At 36.0% G+C, this 19,979-nt stretch overlaps 16 non-coding genes across 16 annotated transcripts; all 16 read left to right on the top strand.

The window, feature by feature from the left end:
- Positions 1-858: 858 nt before the first annotated feature.
- LOC139507777 (U2 spliceosomal RNA) lies at positions 859-1,051 on the top strand. Its single transcript, XR_011660834.1, has one exon. It is a non-coding gene; the product is annotated as a U2 spliceosomal RNA (small nuclear RNA).
- A 986-nt stretch (positions 1,052-2,037) lies between these two features.
- LOC139507775 (U2 spliceosomal RNA) lies at positions 2,038-2,230 on the top strand. Its single transcript, XR_011660833.1, has one exon. It is a non-coding gene; the product is annotated as a U2 spliceosomal RNA (small nuclear RNA).
- A 987-nt stretch (positions 2,231-3,217) lies between these two features.
- On the top strand, positions 3,218-3,410 carry LOC139507774 (U2 spliceosomal RNA). The gene has a single exon (XR_011660832.1). It is a non-coding gene; the product is annotated as a U2 spliceosomal RNA (small nuclear RNA).
- A 986-nt stretch (positions 3,411-4,396) lies between these two features.
- LOC139507773 (U2 spliceosomal RNA) lies at positions 4,397-4,589 on the top strand. Its single transcript, XR_011660831.1, has one exon. It is a non-coding gene; the product is annotated as a U2 spliceosomal RNA (small nuclear RNA).
- A 988-nt stretch (positions 4,590-5,577) lies between these two features.
- LOC139507772 (U2 spliceosomal RNA) lies at positions 5,578-5,770 on the top strand. The gene has a single exon (XR_011660830.1). It is a non-coding gene; the product is annotated as a U2 spliceosomal RNA (small nuclear RNA).
- Positions 5,771-6,758: 988 nt separating this feature from the next.
- LOC139507795 (U2 spliceosomal RNA) lies at positions 6,759-6,952 on the top strand. Its single transcript, XR_011660853.1, has one exon. It is a non-coding gene; the product is annotated as a U2 spliceosomal RNA (small nuclear RNA).
- A 987-nt stretch (positions 6,953-7,939) lies between these two features.
- Positions 7,940-8,132, top strand: LOC139507771 (U2 spliceosomal RNA). Its single transcript, XR_011660829.1, has one exon. It is a non-coding gene; the product is annotated as a U2 spliceosomal RNA (small nuclear RNA).
- Positions 8,133-9,119: 987 nt separating this feature from the next.
- LOC139507770 (U2 spliceosomal RNA) lies at positions 9,120-9,312 on the top strand. The gene has a single exon (XR_011660828.1). It is a non-coding gene; the product is annotated as a U2 spliceosomal RNA (small nuclear RNA).
- Positions 9,313-10,299: 987 nt separating this feature from the next.
- On the top strand, positions 10,300-10,492 carry LOC139507769 (U2 spliceosomal RNA). Its single transcript, XR_011660826.1, has one exon. It is a non-coding gene; the product is annotated as a U2 spliceosomal RNA (small nuclear RNA).
- A 987-nt stretch (positions 10,493-11,479) lies between these two features.
- Positions 11,480-11,672, top strand: LOC139507768 (U2 spliceosomal RNA). The gene has a single exon (XR_011660825.1). It is a non-coding gene; the product is annotated as a U2 spliceosomal RNA (small nuclear RNA).
- Positions 11,673-12,659: 987 nt separating this feature from the next.
- LOC139507801 (U2 spliceosomal RNA) lies at positions 12,660-12,852 on the top strand. Its single transcript, XR_011660858.1, has one exon. It is a non-coding gene; the product is annotated as a U2 spliceosomal RNA (small nuclear RNA).
- Positions 12,853-13,839: 987 nt separating this feature from the next.
- Positions 13,840-14,032, top strand: LOC139507800 (U2 spliceosomal RNA). Its single transcript, XR_011660857.1, has one exon. It is a non-coding gene; the product is annotated as a U2 spliceosomal RNA (small nuclear RNA).
- Positions 14,033-15,020: 988 nt separating this feature from the next.
- LOC139507791 (U2 spliceosomal RNA) lies at positions 15,021-15,213 on the top strand. The gene has a single exon (XR_011660848.1). It is a non-coding gene; the product is annotated as a U2 spliceosomal RNA (small nuclear RNA).
- Positions 15,214-16,201: 988 nt separating this feature from the next.
- LOC139507796 (U2 spliceosomal RNA) lies at positions 16,202-16,393 on the top strand. Its single transcript, XR_011660854.1, has one exon. It is a non-coding gene; the product is annotated as a U2 spliceosomal RNA (small nuclear RNA).
- Positions 16,394-17,379: 986 nt separating this feature from the next.
- On the top strand, positions 17,380-17,572 carry LOC139507779 (U2 spliceosomal RNA). The gene has a single exon (XR_011660836.1). It is a non-coding gene; the product is annotated as a U2 spliceosomal RNA (small nuclear RNA).
- Positions 17,573-18,557: 985 nt separating this feature from the next.
- On the top strand, positions 18,558-18,750 carry LOC139507767 (U2 spliceosomal RNA). Its single transcript, XR_011660824.1, has one exon. It is a non-coding gene; the product is annotated as a U2 spliceosomal RNA (small nuclear RNA).
- The last annotated feature ends 1,229 nt before the right edge of the window (positions 18,751-19,979 follow it).

The following is a 19,979-nucleotide window of genomic DNA, read 5'->3' as shown; positions in this document are numbered from 1 at the left end:
TATTTAAGGAGTTTGCGTAAATTGTATAGTTTTACTCATTGTTGTAAATCATTCTACTTCTCGTGCATGTAAAATAAGTTGCATTTTCTTTTTTTTCTTTTTTATGTCTGTTCTCTAAAAAGTTCTTTTCTTTTCTTGTAATGTAATATTTTTGTTGTCGCTTGCTTGTATTTATAACAGCACATGTCAGTGTATTAATGTATTCTCGTTCCTAAAAAGAAACTCTATAAATTTTTAGCGTTACGGAAAAACGCGGGGAAAAGAATTACGTCCCCTTCTACTGTTTCAATCATCGTTAATAGCGACGTCGCCTCAGAACGAGGGCAAACGATGGAAACTGCAGTCGGCCGGTAAGTTTTTTCCTCCTTCTGAAATTTATTTAAAAATTGCTGTACCGGTCAATTCCTTTAAAAAATAGAACAGGTGAACTGTTTATGTTTGTGTTAACTAAACGAGACAGTGAAAAGTCCGTGCTGATTGTGAAAAAGCGTTGAATTTATTTTCTGATTAATGAAATTTCCTAGGCTTTAAAAACTGCGTTCGTCGGACCTAGGATGAATCAACATGATCATGTTATTTCGTTCGATTAAGATTAAATACGTATACGTATGTTATACGTTTAAAAATATATTCTGGCGACTTGCCGTATTTCACAAGCCGCTTTTTATTTTCACACCCGTTTTGTCATGCAGAAATCGTTTCATGCTGTCAGGTATTTGAAGCAAAGCAAGATCTCGTGTTTCGTGTGCTTTTTGTATATAAATTTGCAAAATTTGTGTAGCTTTGGTTAAAATTAAAACACCGTGTTTGAGTAAGAAATAGGATTTGTAGGCTTTGGAAACTCGGAAAGATTTGAGTATCGCTTCTCGGCCTTTTGGCTAAGATCAAAGTGTAGTATCTGTTCTTATCAGCTTAATATCTGATACGTACCCCATGTGGGTACTTCGATATTAAACTGATTTTTGCAACTAGGTGAGATGTTAGGTGCTTGCACCGCTCTTGCCACGAGTTGGCCTGGTATTGCAGTACCTCCAGGATCGGCTCACTCCCCCTGTTTGGGAGAGAAATTAAAATAGAAAAATAGCTTTCCCTTCAATAGCCTGCGAAACAGCCCCAGTAAAATATTCTCTAATGCTTTTCACTGAGCACTACATGTGTACTTTTTCTATATATCTTTCTTATTTAAGGAGTTTGCGTAAATTGTATAGTTTTACTCATTGTTGTAAATCATTCTACTTCTCGTGCATGTAAAATAAGTTGCATTTTCTTTTTTTTCTTTTTTATGTCTGTTCTCTAAAAAGTTCTTTTCTTTTCTTGTAATGTAATATTTTTGTTGTCGCTTGCTTGTATTTATAACAGCACATGTCAGTGTATTAATGTATTCTCGTTCCTAAAAAGAAACTCTATAAATTTTTAGCGTTACGGAAAAACGCGGGGAAAAGAATTACGTCCCCTTCTACTGTTTCAATCATCGTTAATAGCGACGTCGCCTCAGAACGAGGGCAAACGATGGAAACTGCAGTCGGCCGGTAAGTTTTTTCCTCCTTCTGAAATTTATTTAAAAATTGCTGTACCGGTCAATTCCTTTAAAAAATAGAACAGGTGAACTGTTTATGTTTGTGTTAACTAAACGAGACAGTGAAAAGTCCGTGCTGATTGTGAAAAAGCGTTGAATTTATTTTCTGATTAATGAAATTTCCTAGGCTTTAAAAACTGCGTTCGTCGGACCTAGGATGAATCAACATGATCATGTTATTTCGTTCGATTAAGATTAAATACGTATACGTATGTTATACGTTTAAAAATATATTCTGGCGACTTGCCGTATTTCACAAGCCGCTTTTTATTTTCACACCCGTTTTGTCATGCAGAAATCGTTTCATGCTGTCAGGTATTTGAAGCAAAGCAAGATCTCGTGTTTCGTGTGCTTTTTGTATATAAATTTGCAAAATTTGTGTAGCTTTGGTTAAAATTAAAACACCGTGTTTGAGTAAGAAATAGGATTTGTAGGCTTTGGAAACTCGGAAAGATTTGAGTATCGCTTCTCGGCCTTTTGGCTAAGATCAAAGTGTAGTATCTGTTCTTATCAGCTTAATATCTGATACGTACCCCATGTGGGTACTTCGATATTAAACTGATTTTTGCAACTAGGTGAGATGTTAGGTGCTTGCACCGCTCTTGCCACGAGTTGGCCTGGTATTGCAGTACCTCCAGGATCGGCTCACTCCCCCTGTTTGGGGAGAAAATTAAAATAGAAAAATAGCTTTCCCTTCAATAGCCTGCGAAACAGCCCCAGTAAAATATTCTCTAATGCTTTTCACTGAGCACTACATGTGTACTTTTTCTATATATCTTTCTTATTTAAGGAGTTTGCGTAAATTGTATAGTTTTACTCATTGTTGTAAATCATTCTACTTCTCGTGCATGTAAAATAAGTTGCATTTTCTTTTTTTTCTTTTTTATGTCTGTTCTCTAAAAAGTTCTTTTCTTTTCTTGTAATGTAATATTTTTGTTGTCGCTTGCTTGTATTTATAACAGCACATGTCAGTGTATTAATGTATTCTCGTTCCTAAAAAGAAACTCTATAAATTTTTAGCGTTACGGAAAAACGCGGGGAAAAGAATTACGTCCCCTTCTACTGTTTCAATCATCGTTAATAGCGACGTCGCCTCAGAACGAGGGCAAACGATGGAAACTGCAGTCGGCCGGTAAGTTTTTTCCTCCTTCTGAAATTTATTTAAAAATTGCTGTACCGGTCAATTCCTTTAAAAAATAGAACAGGTGAACTGTTTATGTTTGTGTTAACTAAACGAGACAGTGAAAAGTCCGTGCTGATTGTGAAAAAGCGTTGAATTTATTTTCTGATTAATGAAATTTCCTAGGCTTTAAAAACTGCGTTCGTCGGACCTAGGATGAATCAACATGATCATGTTATTTCGTTCGATTAAGATTAAATACGTATACGTATGTTATACGTTTAAAAATATATTCTGGCGACTTGCCGTATTTCACAAGCCGCTTTTTATTTTCACACCCGTTTTGTCATGCAGAAATCGTTTCATGCTGTCAGGTATTTGAAGCAAAGCAAGATCTCGTGTTTCGTGTGCTTTTTGTATATAAATTTGCAAAATTTGTGTAGCTTTGGTTAAAATTAAAACACCGTGTTTTGAGTAAGAAATAGGATTTGTAGGCTTTGGAAACTCGGAAAGATTTGAGTATCGCTTCTCGGCCTTTTGGCTAAGATCAAAGTGTAGTATCTGTTCTTATCAGCTTAATATCTGATACGTACCCCATGTGGGTACTTCGATATTAAACTGATTTTTGCAACTAGGTGAGATGTTAGGTGCTTGCACCGCTCTTGCCACGAGTTGGCCTGGTATTGCAGTACCTCCAGGATCGGCTCACTCCCCCTGTTTGGGGAGAAAATTAAAATAGAAAAATAGCTTTCCCTTCAATAGCCTGCGAAACAGCCCAGTAAAATATTCTCTAATGCTTTTCACTGAGCACTACATGTGTACTTTTTCTATATATCTTTCTTATTTAAGGAGTTTGCGTAAATTGTATAGTTTTACTCATTGTTGTAAATCATTCTACTTCTCGTGCATGTAAAATAAGTTGCATTTTCTTTTTTTTCTTTTTTATGTCTGTTCTCTAAAAGTTCTTTTCTTTTCTTGTAATGTAATATTTTTGTTGTCGCTTGCTTGTATTTATAACAGCACATGTCAGTGTATTAATGTATTCTCGTTCCTAAAAAGAAACTCTATAAATTTTTAGCGTTACGGAAAAACGCGGGGAAAAGAATTACGTCCCCTTCTACTGTTTCAATCATCGTTAATAGCGACGTCGCCTCAGAACGAGGGCAAACGATGGAAACTGCAGTCGGCCGGTAAGTTTTTTTTCCTCCTTCTGAAATTTATTTAAAAATTGCTGTACCGGTCAATTCCTTTAAAAAATAGAACAGGTGAACTGTTTATGTTTGTGTTAACTAAACGAGACAGTGAAAAGTCCGTGCTGATTGTGAAAAAGCGTTGAATTTATTTTCTGATTAATGAAATTTCCTAGGCTTTAAAAACTGCGTTCGTCGGACCTAGGATGAATCAACATGATCATGTTATTTCGTTCGATTAAGATTAAATACGTATACGTATGTTATACGTTTAAAAATATATTCTGGCGACTTGCCGTATTTCACAAGCCGCTTTTTATTTTCACACCCGTTTTGTCATGCAGAAATCGTTTCATGCTGTCAGGTATTTGAAGCAAAGCAAGATCTCGTGTTTCGTGTGCTTTTTGTATATAAATTTGCAAAATTTGTGTAGCTTTGGTTAAAATTAAAACACCGTGTTTGAGTAAGAAATAGGATTTGTAGGCTTTGGAAACTCGGAAAGATTTGAGTATCGCTTCTCGGCCTTTTGGCTAAGATCAAAGTGTAGTATCTGTTCTTATCAGCTTAATATCTGATACGTACCCCATGTGGGTACTTCGATATTAAACTGATTTTTGCAACTAGGTGAGATGTTAGGTGCTTGCACCGCTCTTGCCACGAGTTGGCCTGGTATTGCAGTACCTCCAGGATCGGCTCACTCCCCCTGTTTGGGGAGAAAATTAAAATAGAAAAATAGCTTTCCCTTCAATAGCCTGCGAAACAGCCCCAGTAAAATATTCTCTAATGCTTTTCACTGAGCACTACATGTGTACTTTTTCTATATATCTTTCTTATTTAAGGAGTTTGCGTAAATTGTATAGTTTTACTCATTGTTGTAAATCATTCTACTTCTCGTGCATGTAAAATAAGTTGCATTTTCTTTTTTTTCTTTTTTATGTCTGTTCTCTAAAAAGTTCTTTTCTTTTCTTGTAATGTAATATTTTTGTTGTCGCTTGCTTGTATTTATAACAGCACATGTCAGTGTATTAATGTATTCTCGTTCCTAAAAAGAAACTCTATAAATTTTTAGCGTTACGGGAAAAACGCGGGGAAAAGAATTACGTCCCCTTCTACTGTTTCAATCATCGTTAATAGCGACGTCGCCTCAGAACGAGGGCAAACGATGGAAACTGCAGTCGGCCGGTAAGTTTTTTCCTCCTTCTGAAATTTATTTAAAAATTGCTGTACCGGTCAATTCTTTAAAAAATAGAACAGGTGAACTGTTTATGTTTGTGTTAACTAAACGAGACAGTGAAAAGTCCGTGCTGATTGTGAAAAAGCGTTGAATTTATTTTCTGATTAATGAAATTTCCTAGGCTTTAAAAACTGCGTTCGTCGGACCTAGGATGAATCAACATGATCATGTTATTTCGTTCGATTAAGATTAAATACGTATACGTATGTTATACGTTTAAAAATATATTCTGGCGACTTGCCGTATTTCACAAGCCGCTTTTTATTTTCACACCCGTTTTGTCATGCAGAAATCGTTTCATGCTGTCAGGTATTTGAAGCAAAGCAAGATCTCGTGTTTCGTGTGCTTTTTTGTATATAAATTTGCAAAATTTGTGTAGCTTTGGTTAAAATTAAAACACCGTGTTTGAGTAAGAAATAGGATTTGTAGGCTTTGGAAAACTCGGAAAGATTTGAGTATCGCTTCTCGGCCTTTTGGCTAAGATCAAAGTGTAGTATCTGTTCTTATCAGCTTAATATCTGATACGTACCCCATGTGGGTACTTCGATATTAAACTGATTTTTGCAACTAGGTGAGATGTTAGGTGCTTGCACCGCTCTTGCCACGAGTTGGCCTGGTATTGCAGTACCTCCAGGATCGGCTCACTCCCCCTGTTTGGGGAGAAAATTAAAATAGAAAAATAGCTTTCCCTTCAATAGCCTGCGAAACAGCCCCAGTAAAATATTCTCTAATGCTTTTCACTGAGCACTACATGTGTACTTTTTCTATATATCTTTCTTATTTAAGGAGTTTGCGTAAATTGTATAGTTTTACTCATTGTTGTAAATCATTCTACTTCTCGTGCATGTAAAATAAGTTGCATTTTCTTTTTTTTCTTTTTTATGTCTGTTCTCTAAAAAGTTCTTTTCTTTTCTTGTAATGTAATATTTTTGTTGTCGCTTGCTTGTATTTATAACAGCACATGTCAGTGTATTAATGTATTCTCGTTCCTAAAAAGAAACTCTATAAATTTTTAGCGTTTACGGAAAAACGCGGGGAAAAGAATTACGTCCCCTTCTACTGTTTCAATCATCGTTAATAGCGACGTCGCCTCAGAACGAGGGCAAACGATGGAAACTGCAGTCGGCCGGTAAGTTTTTTTCCTCCTTCTGAAATTTATTTAAAAATTGCTGTACCGGTCAATTCCTTTAAAAAATAGAACAGGTGAACTGTTTATGTTTGTGTTAACTAAACGAGACAGTGAAAAGTCCGTGCTGATTGTGAAAAAGCGTTGAATTTATTTTCTGATTAATGAAATTTCCTAGGCTTTAAAAACTGCGTTCGTCGGACCTAGGATGAATCAACATGATCATGTTATTTCGTTCGATTAAGATTAAATACGTATACGTATGTTATACGTTTAAAAATATATTCTGGCGACTTGCCGTATTTCACAAGCCGCTTTTTATTTTCACACCCGTTTTGTCATGCAGAAATCGTTTCATGCTGTCAGGTATTTGAAGCAAAGCAAGATCTCGTGTTTCGTGTGCTTTTTGTATATAAATTTGCAAAATTTGTGTAGCTTTGGTTAAAATTAAAACACCGTGTTTGAGTAAGAAATAGGATTTGTAGGCTTTGGAAACTCGGAAAGATTTGAGTATCGCTTCTCGGCCTTTTGGCTAAGATCAAAGTGTAGTATCTGTTCTTATCAGCTTAATATCTGATACGTACCCCATGTGGGGTACTTCGATATTAAACTGATTTTTGCAACTAGGTGAGATGTTAGGTGCTTGCACCGCTCTTGCCACGAGTTGGCCTGGTATTGCAGTACCTCCAGGATCGGCTCACTCCCCCTGTTTGGGGAGAAAATTAAAATAGAAAAATAGCTTTCCCCTTCAATAGCCTGCGAAACAGCCCCAGTAAAATATTCTCTAATGCTTTTCACTGAGCACTACATGTGTACTTTTTCTATATATCTTTCTTATTTAAGGAGTTTGCGTAAATTGTATAGTTTTACTCATTGTTGTAAATCATTCTACTTCTCGTGCATGTAAAATAAGTTGCATTTTCTTTTTTTCTTTTTTATGTCTGTTCTCTAAAAAGTTCTTTCTTTTCTTGTAATGTAATATTTTTGTTGTCGCTTGCTTGTATTTATAACAGCACATGTCAGTGTATTAATGTATTCTCGTTCCTAAAAAGAAACTCTATAAATTTTTAGCGTTACGGAAAAAACGCGGGGAAAAGAATTACGTCCCCTTCTACTGTTTCAATCATCGTTAATAGCGACGTCGCCTCAGAACGAGGGCAAACGATGGAAACTGCAGTCGGCCGGTAAGTTTTTTTCCTCCTTCTGAAATTTATTTAAAAATTGCTGTACCGGTCAATTCCTTTAAAAAATAGAACAGGTGAACTGTTTATGTTTGTGTTAACTAAACGAGACAGTGAAAAGTCCGTGCTGATTGTGAAAAAGCGTTGAATTTATTTTCTGATTAATGAAATTTCCTAGGCTTTAAAAACTGCGTTCGTCGGACCTAGGATGAATCAACATGATCATGTTATTTCGTTCGATTAAGATTAAATACGTATACGTATGTTATACGTTTAAAAATATATTCTGGCGACTTGCCGTATTTCACAAGCCGCTTTTTATTTTCACACCCGTTTTGTCATGCAGAAATCGTTTCATGCTGTCAGGTATTTGAAGCAAAGCAAGATCTCGTGTTTCGTGTGCTTTTTGTATATAAATTTGCAAAATTTGTGTAGCTTTGGTTAAAATTAAAACACCGTGTTTGAGTAAGAAATAGGATTTGTAGGCTTTGGAAACTCGGAAAGATTTGAGTATCGCTTCTCGGCCTTTTGGCTAAGATCAAAGTGTAGTATCTGTTCTTATCAGCTTAATATCTGATACGTACCCCATGTGGGTACTTCGATATTAAACTGATTTTTGCAACTAGGTGAGATGTTAGGTGCTTGCACCGCTCTTGCCACGAGTTGGCCTGGTATTGCAGTACCTCCAGGATCGGCTCACTCCCCCTGTTTGGGGAGAAAATTAAAATAGAAAAATAGCTTTCCCTTCAATAGCCTGCGAAACAGCCCCAGTAAAATATTCTCTAATGCTTTTCACTGAGCACTACATGTGTACTTTTTCTATATATCTTTCTTATTTAAGGAGTTTTGCGTAAATTGTATAGTTTTACTCATTGTTGTAAATCATTCTACTTCTCGTGCATGTAAAATAAGTTGCATTTTCTTTTTTTTCTTTTTTATGTCTGTTCTCTAAAAAGTTCTTTTCTTTTCTTGTAATGTAATATTTTTGTTGTCGCTTGCTTGTATTTATAACAGCACATGTCAGTGTATTAATGTATTCTCGTTCCTAAAAAGAAACTCTATAAATTTTTAGCGTTACGGAAAAACGCGGGGAAAAGAATTACGTCCCCTTCTACTGTTTCAATCATCGTTAATAGCGACGTCGCCTCAGAACGAGGGCAAACGATGGAAACTGCAGTCGGCCGGTAAGTTTTTTCCTCCTTCTGAAATTTATTTAAAAATTGCTGTACCGGTCAATTCCTTTAAAAAATAGAACAGGTGAACTGTTTATGTTTGTGTTAACTAAACGAGACAGTGAAAAGTCCGTGCTGATTGTGAAAAAGCGTTGAATTTATTTTCTGATTAATGAAATTTCCTAGGCTTTAAAAACTGCGTTCGTCGGACCTAGGATGAATCAACATGATCATGTTATTTCGTTCGATTAAGATTAAATACGTATACGTATGTTATACGTTTAAAAATATATTCTGGCGACTTGCCGTATTTCACAAGCCGCTTTTTATTTTCACACCCGTTTTGTCATGCAGAAATCGTTTCATGCTGTCAGGTATTTGAAGCAAAGCAAGATCTCGTGTTTCGTGTGCTTTTTGTATATAAATTTGCAAAATTTGTGTAGCTTTGGTTAAAATTAAAACACCGTGTTTGAGTAAGAAATAGGATTTGTAGGCTTTGGAAACTCGGAAAGATTTGAGTATCGCTTCTCGGCCTTTTGGCTAAGATCAAAGTGTAGTATCTGTTCTTATCAGCTTAATATCTGATACGTACCCCATGTGGGTACTTCGATATTAAACTGATTTTTGCAACTAGGTGAGATGTTAGGTGCTTGCACCGCTCTTGCCACGAGTTGGCCTGGTATTGCAGTACCTCCAGGATCGGCTCACTCCCCCTGTTTGGGGAGAAAATTAAAATAGAAAAATAGCTTTCCCTTCAATAGCCTGCGAAACAGCCCCAGTAAAATATTCTCTAATGCTTTTCACTGAGCACTACATGTGTACTTTTTCTATATATCTTTCTTATTTAAGGAGTTTGCGTAAATTGTATAGTTTTACTCATTGTTGTAAATCATTCTACTTCTCGTGCATGTAAAATAAGTTGCATTTTCTTTTTTTTCTTTTTTATGTCTGTTCTCTAAAAAGTTCTTTTCTTTTCTTGTAATGTAATATTTTTGTTTGTCGCTTGCTTGTATTTATAACAGCACATGTCAGTGTATTAATGTATTCTCGTTCCTAAAAAGAAACTCTATAAATTTTTAGCGTTACGGAAAAACGCGGGGAAAAGAATTACGTCCCCTTCTACTGTTTCAATCATCGTTAATAGCGACGTCGCCTCAGAACGAGGGCAAACGATGGAAACTGCAGTCGGCCGGTAAGTTTTTTCCTCCTTCTGAAATTTATTTAAAAATTGCTGTACCGGTCAATTCCTTTAAAAAATAGAACAGGTGAACTGTTTATGTTTGTGTTAACTAAACGAGACAGTGAAAAGTCCGTGCTGATTGTGAAAAAGCGTTGAATTTATTTTCTGATTAATGAAATTTCCTAGGCTTTAAAAACTGCGTTCGTCGGACCTAGGATGAATCAACATGATCATGTTATTTCGTTCGATTAAGATTAAATACGTATACGTATGTTATACGTTTAAAAATATATTCTGGCGACTTGCCGTATTTCACAAGCCGCTTTTTATTTTCACACCCGTTTTGTCATGCAGAAATCGTTTCATGCTGTCAGGTATTTGAAGCAAAGCAAGATCTCGTGTTTCGTGTGCTTTTTGTATATAAATTTGCAAAATTTGTGTAGCTTTGGTTAAAATTAAAACACCGTGTTTGAGTAAGAAATAGGATTTGTAGGCTTTGGAAACTCGGAAAGATTTGAGTATCGCTTCTCGGCCTTTTGGCTAAGATCAAAGTGTAGTATCTGTTCTTATCAGCTTAATATCTGATACGTACCCCATGTGGGTACTTCGATATTAAACTGATTTTTGCAACTAGGTGAGATGTTAGGTGCTTGCACCGCTCTTGCCACGAGTTGGCCTGGTATTGCAGTACCTCCAGGATCGGCTCACTCCCCCTGTTTGGGGAGAAAATTAAAATAGAAAAATAGCTTTCCCTTCAATAGCCTGCGAAACAGCCCCAGTAAAATATTCTCTAATGCTTTTCACTGAGCACTACATGTGTACTTTTTCTATATATCTTTCTTATTTAAGGAGTTTGCGTAAATTGTATAGTTTTACTCATTGTTGTAAATCATTCTACTTCTCGTGCATGTAAAATAAGTTGCATTTTCTTTTTTTTTCTTTTTTATGTCTGTTCTCTAAAAAGTTCTTTTCTTTTCTTGTAATGTAATATTTTTGTTGTCGCTTGCTTGTATTTATAACAGCACATGTCAGTGTATTAATGTATTCTCGTTCCTAAAAAGAAACTCTATAAATTTTTAGCGTTACGGAAAAACGCGGGGAAAAGAATTACGTCCCCTTCTACTGTTTCAATCATCGTTAATAGCGACGTCGCCTCAGAACGAGGGCAAACGATGGAAACTGCAGTCGGCCGGTAAGTTTTTTCCTCCTTCTGAAATTTATTTAAAAATTGCTGTACCGGTCAATTCCTTTAAAAAATAGAACAGGTGAACTGTTTATGTTTGTGTTAACTAAACGAGACAGTGAAAAGTCCGTGCTGATTGTGAAAAAGCGTTGAATTTATTTTCTGATTAATGAAATTTCCTAGGCTTTAAAAACTGCGTTCGTCGGACCTAGGATGAATCAACATGATCATGTTATTTCGTTCGATTAAGATTAAATACGTATACGTATGTTATACGTTTAAAAATATATTCTGGCGACTTGCCGTATTTCACAAGCCGCTTTTTATTTTCACACCCGTTTTGTCATGCAGAAATCGTTTCATGCTGTCAGGTATTTGAAGCAAAGCAAGATCTCGTGTTTCGTGTGCTTTTTGTATATAAATTTGCAAAATTTGTGTAGCTTTGGTTAAAATTAAAACACCGTGTTTGAGTAAGAAATAGGATTTGTAGGCTTTGGAAACTCGGAAAGATTTGAGTATCGCTTCTCGGCCTTTTGGCTAAGATCAAAGTGTAGTATCTGTTCTTATCAGCTTAATATCTGATACGTACCCCATGTGGGTACTTCGATATTAAACTGATTTTTGCAACTAGGTGAGATGTTAGGTGCTTGCACCGCTCTTGCCACGAGTTGGCCTGGTATTGCAGTACCTCCAGGATCGGCTCACTCCCCCTGTTTGGGGAGAAAATTAAAATAGAAAAATAGCTTTCCCTTCAATAGCCTGCGAAACAGCCCCAGTAAAATATTCTCTAATGCTTTTCACTGAGCACTACATGTGTACTTTTTCTATATATCTTTCTTATTTAAGGAGTTTGCGTAAATTGTATAGTTTTACTCATTGTTGTAAATCATTCTACTTCTCGTGCATGTAAAATAAGTTGCATTTTCTTTTTTTTTCTTTTTTATGTCTGTTCTCTAAAAAGTTCTTTTCTTTTCTTGTAATGTAATATTTTTGTTGTCGCTTGCTTGTATTTATAACAGCACATGTCAGTGTATTAATGTATTCTCGTTCCTAAAAAGAAACTCTATAAATTTTTAGCGTTACGGAAAAACGCGGGGAAAAGAATTACGTCCCCTTCTACTGTTTCAATCATCGTTAATAGCGACGTCGCCTCAGAACGAGGGCAAACGATGGAAACTGCAGTCGGCCGGTAAGTTTTTTCCTCCTTCTGAAATTTATTTAAAAATTGCTGTACCGGTCAATTCCTTTAAAAAATAGAACAGGTGAACTGTTTATGTTTGTGTTAACTAAACGAGACAGTGAAAAGTCCGTGCTGATTGTGAAAAAGCGTTGAATTTATTTTCTGATTAATGAAATTTCCTAGGCTTTAAAAACTGCGTTCGTCGGACCTAGGATGAATCAACATGATCATGTTATTTCGTTCGATTAAGATTAAATACGTATACGTATGTTATACGTTTAAAAATATATTCTGGCGACTTGCCGTATTTCACAAGCCGCTTTTTATTTTCACACCCGTTTTGTCATGCAGAAATCGTTTCATGCTGTCAGGTATTTGAAGCAAAGCAAGATCTCGTGTTTCGTGTGCTTTTTGTATATAAATTTGCAAAATTTGTGTAGCTTTGGTTAAAATTAAAACACCGTGTTTGAGTAAGAAATAGGATTTGTAGGCTTTGGAAACTCGGAAAGATTTGAGTATCGCTTCTCGGCCTTTTGGCTAAGATCAAAGTGTAGTATCTGTTCTTATCAGCTTAATATCTGATACGTACCCCATGTGGGTACTTCGATATTAAACTGATTTTTGCAACTAGGTGAGATGTTAGGTGCTTGCACCGCTCTTGCCACGAGTTGGCCTGGTATTGCAGTACCTCCAGGATCGGCTCACTCCCCCTGTTTGGGGAGAAAATTAAAATAGAAAAATAGCTTTCCCTTCAATAGCCTGCGAAACAGCCCCAGTAAAATATTCTCTAATGCTTTTCACTGAGCACTACATGTGTACTTTTTCTATATATCTTTCTTATTTAAGGAGTTTGCGTAAATTGTATAGTTTTACTCATTGTTGTAAATCATTCTACTTCTCGTGCATGTAAAATAAGTTGCATTTTCTTTTTTTTCTTTTTTATGTCTGTTCTCTAAAAAGTTCTTTTCTTTTCTTGTAATGTAATATTTTTGTTGTCGCTTGCTTGTATTTATAACAGCACATGTCAGTGTATTAATGTATTCTCGTTCCTAAAAAGAAACTCTATAAATTTTTAGCGTTACGGAAAAACGCGGGGAAAAGAATTACGTCCCCTTCTACTGTTTCAATCATCGTTAATAGCGACGTCGCCTCAGAACGAGGGCAAACGATGGAAACTGCAGTCGGCCGGTAAGTTTTTTCCTCCTTCTGAAATTTATTTAAAAATTGCTGTACCGGTCAATTCCTTTAAAAAATAGAACAGGTGAACTGTTTATGTTTGTGTTAACTAAACGAGACAGTGAAAAGTCCGTGCTGATTGTGAAAAAGCGTTGAATTTATTTTCTGATTAATGAAATTTCCTAGGCTTTAAAAACTGCGTTCGTCGGACCTAGGATGAATCAACATGATCATGTTATTTCGTTCGATTAAGATTAAATACGTATACGTATGTTATACGTTTAAAAATATATTCTGGCGACTTGCCGTATTTCACAAGCCGCTTTTTATTTTCACACCCGTTTTTGTCATGCAGAAATCGTTTCATGCTGTCAGGTATTTGAAGCAAAGCAAGATCTCGTGTTTCGTGTGCTTTTTGTATATAAATTTGCAAAATTTGTGTAGCTTTGGTTAAAATTAAAACACCGTGTTTGAGTAAGAAATAGGATTTGTAGGCTTTGGAAACTCGGAAAGATTTGAGTATCGCTTCTCGGCCTTTTGGCTAAGATCAAAGTGTAGTATCTGTTCTTATCAGCTTAATATCTGATACGTACCCCATGTGGGTACTTCGATATTAAACTGATTTTTGCAACTAGGTGAGATGTTAGGTGCTTGCACCGCTCTTGCCACGAGTTGGCCTGGTATTGCAGTACCTCCAGGATCGGCTCACTCCCCCTGTTTGGGGAGAAAATTAAAATAGAAAAATAGCTTTCCCTTCAATAGCCTGCGAAACAGCCCCAGTAAAATATTCTCTAATGCTTTTCACTGAGCACTACATGTGTACTTTTTCTATATATCTTTCTTATTTAAGGAGTTTGCGTAAATTGTATAGTTTTACTCATTGTTGTAAATCATTCTACTTCTCGTGCATGTAAAATAAGTTGCATTTTCTTTTTTTTCTTTTTTATGTCTGTTCTCTAAAAAGTTCTTTTCTTTTCTTGTAATGTAATATTTTTGTTGTCGCTTGCTTGTATTTATAACAGCACATGTCAGTGTATTAATGTATTCTCGTTCCTAAAAAGAAACTCTATAAATTTTTAGCGTTACGGAAAAACGCGGGGAAAAGAATTACGTCCCCTTCTACTGTTTCAATCATCGTTAATAGCGACGTCGCCTCAGAACGAGGGCAAACGATGGAAACTGCAGTCGGCCGGTAAGTTTTTTCCTCCTTCTGAAATTTATTTAAAAATTGCTGTACCGGTCAATTCCTTTAAAAAATAGAACAGGTGAACTGTTTATGTTTGTGTTAACTAAACGAGACAGTGAAAAAGTCCGTGCTGATTGTGAAAAAGCGTTTGAATTTATTTTCTGATTAATGAAATTTCCTAGGCTTTAAAAACTGCGTTCGTCGGACCTAGGATGAATCAACATGATCATGTTATTTCGTTCGATTAAGATTAAATACGTATACGTATGTTATACGTTTAAAAATATATTCTGGCGACTTGCCGTATTTCACAAGCCGCTTTTTATTTTCACACCCGTTTTGTCATGCAGAAATCGTTTCATGCTGTCAGGTATTTGAAGCAAAGCAAGATCTCGTGTTTCGTGTGCTTTTTGTATATAAATTTGCAAAATTTGTGTAGCTTTGGTTAAAATTAAAACACCGTGTTTGAGTAAGAAATAGGATTTGTAGGCTTTGGAAACTCGGAAAGATTTGAGTATCGCTTCTCGGCCTTTTGGCTAAGATCAAAGTGTAGTATCTGTTCTTATCAGCTTAATATCTGATACGTACCCCATGTGGGTACTTCGATATTAAACTGATTTTTGCAACTAGGTGAGATGTTAGGTGCTTGCACCGCTCTTGCCACGAGTTGGCCTGGTATTGCAGTACCTCCAGGATCGGCTCACTCCCCCTGTTTGGGGAGAAAATTAAAATAGAAAAATAGCTTTCCCTTCAATAGCCTGCGAAACAGCCCCAGTAAAATATTCTCTAATGCTTTTCACTGAGCACTACATGTGTACTTTTTCTATATATCTTTCTTATTTAAGGAGTTTGCGTAAATTGTATAGTTTTACTCATTGTTGTAAATCATTCTACTTCTCGTGCATGTAAAATAAGTTGCATTTTCTTTTTTTTTCTTTTTTATGTCTGTTCTCTAAAAAGTTCTTTTCTTTTCTTGTAATGTAATATTTTTGTTGTCGCTTGCTTGTATTTATAACAGCACATGTCAGTGTATTAATGTATTCTCGTTCCTAAAAAGAAACTCTATAAATTTTTAGCGTTACGGAAAAACGCGGGGAAAAGAATTACGTCCCCTTCTACTGTTTCAATCATCGTTAATAGCGACGTCGCCTCAGAACGAGGGCAAACGATGGAAACTGCAGTCGGCCGGTAAGTTTTTTCCTCCTTCTGAAATTTATTTAAAAATTGCTGTACCGGTCAATTCCTTTAAAAAATAGAACAGGTGAACTGTTTATGTTTGTGTTAACTAAACGAGACAGTGAAAAGTCCGTGCTGATTGTGAAAAAGCGTTGAATTTATTTTCTGATTAATGAAATTTCCTAGGCTTTAAAAACTGCGTTCGTCGGACCTAGGATGAATCAACATGATCATGTTATTTCGTTCGATTAAGATTAAATACGTATACGTATGTTATACGTTTAAAAATATATTCTGGCGACTTGCCGTATTTCACAAGCCGCTTTTTATTTTCACACCCGTTTTGTCATGCAGAAATCGTTTCATGCTGTCAGGTATTTGAAGCAAAGCAAGATCTCGTGTTTCGTGTGCTTTTTTGTATATAAATTTGCAAAATTTGTGTAGCTTTGGTTAAAATTAAAACACCGTGTTTGAGTAAGAAATAGGATTTGTAGGCTTTGGAAACTCGGAAAGATTTGAGTATCGCTTCTCGGCCTTTTGGCTAAGATCAAAGTGTAGTATCTGTTCTTATCAGCTTAATATCTGATACGTACCCCATGTGGTACTTCGATATTAAACTGATTTTTGCAACTAGGTGAGATGTTAGGTGCTTGCACCGCTCTTGCCACGAGTTGGCCTGGTATTGCAGTACCTCCAGGATCGGCTCACTCCCCCTGTTTGGGGAGAAAATTAAAATAGAAAAATAGCTTTCCCTTCAATAGCCTGCGAAACAGCCCCAGTAAAATATTCTCTAATGCTTTTCACTGAGCACTACATGTGTACTTTTTCTATATATCTTTCTTATTTAAGGAGTTTGCGTAAATTGTATAGTTTTACTCATTGTTGTAAATCATTCTACTTCTCGTGCATGTAAAATAAGTTGCATTTTCTTTTTTTTCTTTTTTATGTCTGTTCTCTAAAAAGTTCTTTTCTTTTCTTGTAATGTAATATTTTTGTTGTCGCTTGCTTGTATTTATAACAGCACATGTCAGTGTATTAATGTATTCTCGTTCCTAAAAAGAAACTCTATAAATTTTTAGCGTTACGGAAAAACGCGGGGAAAAGAATTACGTCCCCTTCTACTGTTTCAATCATCGTTAATAGCGACGTCGCCTCAGAACGAGGGCAAACGATGGAAACTGCAGTCGGCCGGTAAGTTTTTTCCTCCTTCTGAAATTTATTTAAAAATTGCTGTACCGGTCAATTCCTTTAAAAAATAGAACAGGTGAACTGTTTATGTTTGTGTTAACTAAACGAGACAGTGAAAAGTCCGTGCTGATTGTGAAAAAGCGTTGAATTTATTTTCTGATTAATGAAATTTCCTAGGCTTTAAAAACTGCGTTCGTCGGACCTAGGATGAATCAACATGATCATGTTATTTCGTTCGATTAAGATTAAATACGTATACGTATGTTATACGTTTAAAAATATATTCTGGCGACTTGCCGTATTTCACAAGCCGCTTTTTATTTTCACACCCGTTTTGTCATGCAGAAATCGTTTCATGCTGTCAGGTATTTGAAGCAAAGCAAGATCTCGTGTTTCGTGTGCTTTTTGTATATAAATTTGCAAAATTTGTGTAGCTTTGGTTAAAATTAAAACACCGTGTTTGAGTAAGAAATAGGATTTGTAGGCTTTGGAAACTCGGAAAGATTTGAGTATCGCTTCTCGGCCTTTTGGCTAAGATCAAAGTGTAGTATCTGTTCTTATCAGCTTAATATCTGATACGTACCCCATGTGGGTACTTCGATATTAAACTGATTTTTGCAACTAGGTGAGATGTTAGGTGCTTGCACCGCTCTTGCCACGAGTTGGCCTGGTATTGCAGTACCTCCAGGATCGGCTCACTCCCCCTGTTTGGGGAGAAAATTAAAATAGAAAAATAGCTTTCCCTTCAATAGCCTGCGAAACAGCCCCAGTAAAATATTCTCTAATGCTTTTCACTGAGCACTACATGTGTACTTTTTCTATATATCTTTCTTATTTAAGGAGTTTGCGTAAATTGTATAGTTTTACTCATTGTTGTAAATCATTCTACTTCTCGTGCATGTAAAATAAGTTGCATTTCTTTTTTTTCTTTTTTATGTCTGTTCTCTAAAAAGTTCTTTTCTTTTCTTGTAATGTAATATTTTTGTTGTCGCTTGCTTGTATTTATAACAGCACATGTCAGTGTATTAATGTATTCTCGTTCCTAAAAAGAAACTCTATAAATTTTTAGCGTTACGGAAAAACGCGGGGAAAAGAATTACGTCCCCTTCTACTGTTTCAATCATCGTTAATAGCGACGTCGCCTCAGAACGAGGGCAAACGATGGAAACTGCAGTCGGCCGGTAAGTTTTTTCCTCCTTCTGAAATTTATTTAAAAATTGCTGTACCGGTCAATTCCTTTAAAAAATAGAACAGGTGAACTGTTTATGTTTGTGTTAACTAAACGAGACAGTGAAAAGTCCGTGCTGATTGTGAAAAAGCGTTGAATTTATTTTCTGATTAATGAAATTTCCTAGGCTTTAAAAACTGCGTTCGTCGGACCTAGGATGAATCAACATGATCATGTTATTTCGTTCGATTAAGATTAAATACGTATACGTATGTTATACGTTTAAAAATATATTCTGGCGACTTGCCGTATTTCACAAGCCGCTTTTTATTTTCACACCCGTTTTGTCATGCAGAAATCGTTTCATGCTGTCAGGTATTTGAAGCAAAGCAAGATCTCGTGTTTCGTGTGCTTTTTGTATATAAATTTGCAAAATTTGTGTAGCTTTGGTTAAAATTAAAACACCGTGTTTGAGTAAGAAATAGGATTTGTAGGCTTTGGAAACTCGGAAAGATTTGAGTATCGCTTCTCGGCCTTTTGGCTAAGATCAAAGTGTAGTATCTGTTCTTATCAGCTTAATATCTGATACGTACCCCATGTGGGTACTTCGATATTAAACTGATTTTTGCAACTAGGTGAGATGTTAGGTGCTTGCACCGCTCTTGCCACGAGTTGGCCTGGTATTGCAGTACCTCCAGGATCGGCTCACTCCCCCTGTTTGGGGAGAAAATTAAAATAGAAAAATAGCTTTCCCTTCAATAGCCTGCGAAACAGCCCCAGTAAAATATTCTCTAATGCTTTTCACTGAGCACTACATGTGTACTTTTTCTATATATCTTTCTTATTTAAGGAGTTTGCGTAAATTGTATAGTTTTACTCATTGTTGTAAATCATTCTACTTCTCGTGCATGTAAAATAAGTTGCATTTTCTTTTTTTTCTTTTTTATGTCTGTTCTCTAAAAAGTTCTTTTCTTTTCTTGTAATGTAATATTTTTGTTGTCGCTTGCTTGTATTTATAACAGCACATGTCAGTGTATTAATGTATTCTCGTTCCTAAAAAGAAACTCTATAAATTTTTAGCGTTACGGAAAAACGCGGGGAAAAGAATTACGTCCCCTTCTACTGTTTCAATCATCGTTAATAGCGACGTCGCCTCAGAACGAGGGCAAACGATGGAAACTGCAGTCGGCCGGTAAGTTTTTTCCTCCTTCTGAAATTTATTTAAAAATTGCTGTACCGGTCAATTCCTTTAAAAAATAGAACAGGTGAACTGTTTATGTTTGTGTTAACTAAACGAGACAGTGAAAAGTCCGTGCTGATTGTGAAAAAGCGTTGAATTTATTTTCTGATTAATGAAATTTCCTAGGCTTTAAAAACTGCGTTCGTCGGACCTAGGATGAATCAACATGATCATGTTATTTCGTTCGATTAAGATTAAATACGTATACGTATGTTATACGTTTAAAAATATATTCTGGCGACTTGCCGTATTTCACAAGCCGCTTTTTATTTTCACACCCGTTTTGTCATGCAGAAATCGTTTCATGCTGTCAGGTATTTGAAGCAAAGCAAGATCTCGTGTTTCGTGTGCTTTTTGTATATAAATTTGCAAAATTTGTGTAGCTTTGGTTAAAATTAAAACACCGTGTTTGAGTAAGAAATAGGATTTGTAGGCTTTGGAAACTCGGAAAGATTTGAGTATCGCTTCTCGGCCTTTTGGCAAAGATTAAAGCGAGTGAAAAGTTAAAGTTAAAAGTTAAAGTGTTAAAATGGATTTAGTAGATTATGGATTACTTAGATGCAGTGCGAAGTTTTCGTTTACGGATGGCTCACCAGTTAACACACGTACTTGGATTATCCGTGCATTAAAGAACATTGTTAACCCGGATGATGTGACAGCGATTTTCAAGGTGGATATTGGTGGTGTTTGGTATACAACCTTT

The sequence above is a fragment of the Mytilus edulis genome, unplaced genomic scaffold (genome assembly GCF_963676685.1).
Source record: "Mytilus edulis unplaced genomic scaffold, xbMytEdul2.2 SCAFFOLD_391, whole genome shotgun sequence".
Taxonomy (NCBI): Eukaryota; Metazoa; Mollusca; class Bivalvia; order Mytilida; family Mytilidae; genus Mytilus; species Mytilus edulis.
This window is presented reverse-complemented; position numbering and strand designations above follow the sequence as displayed.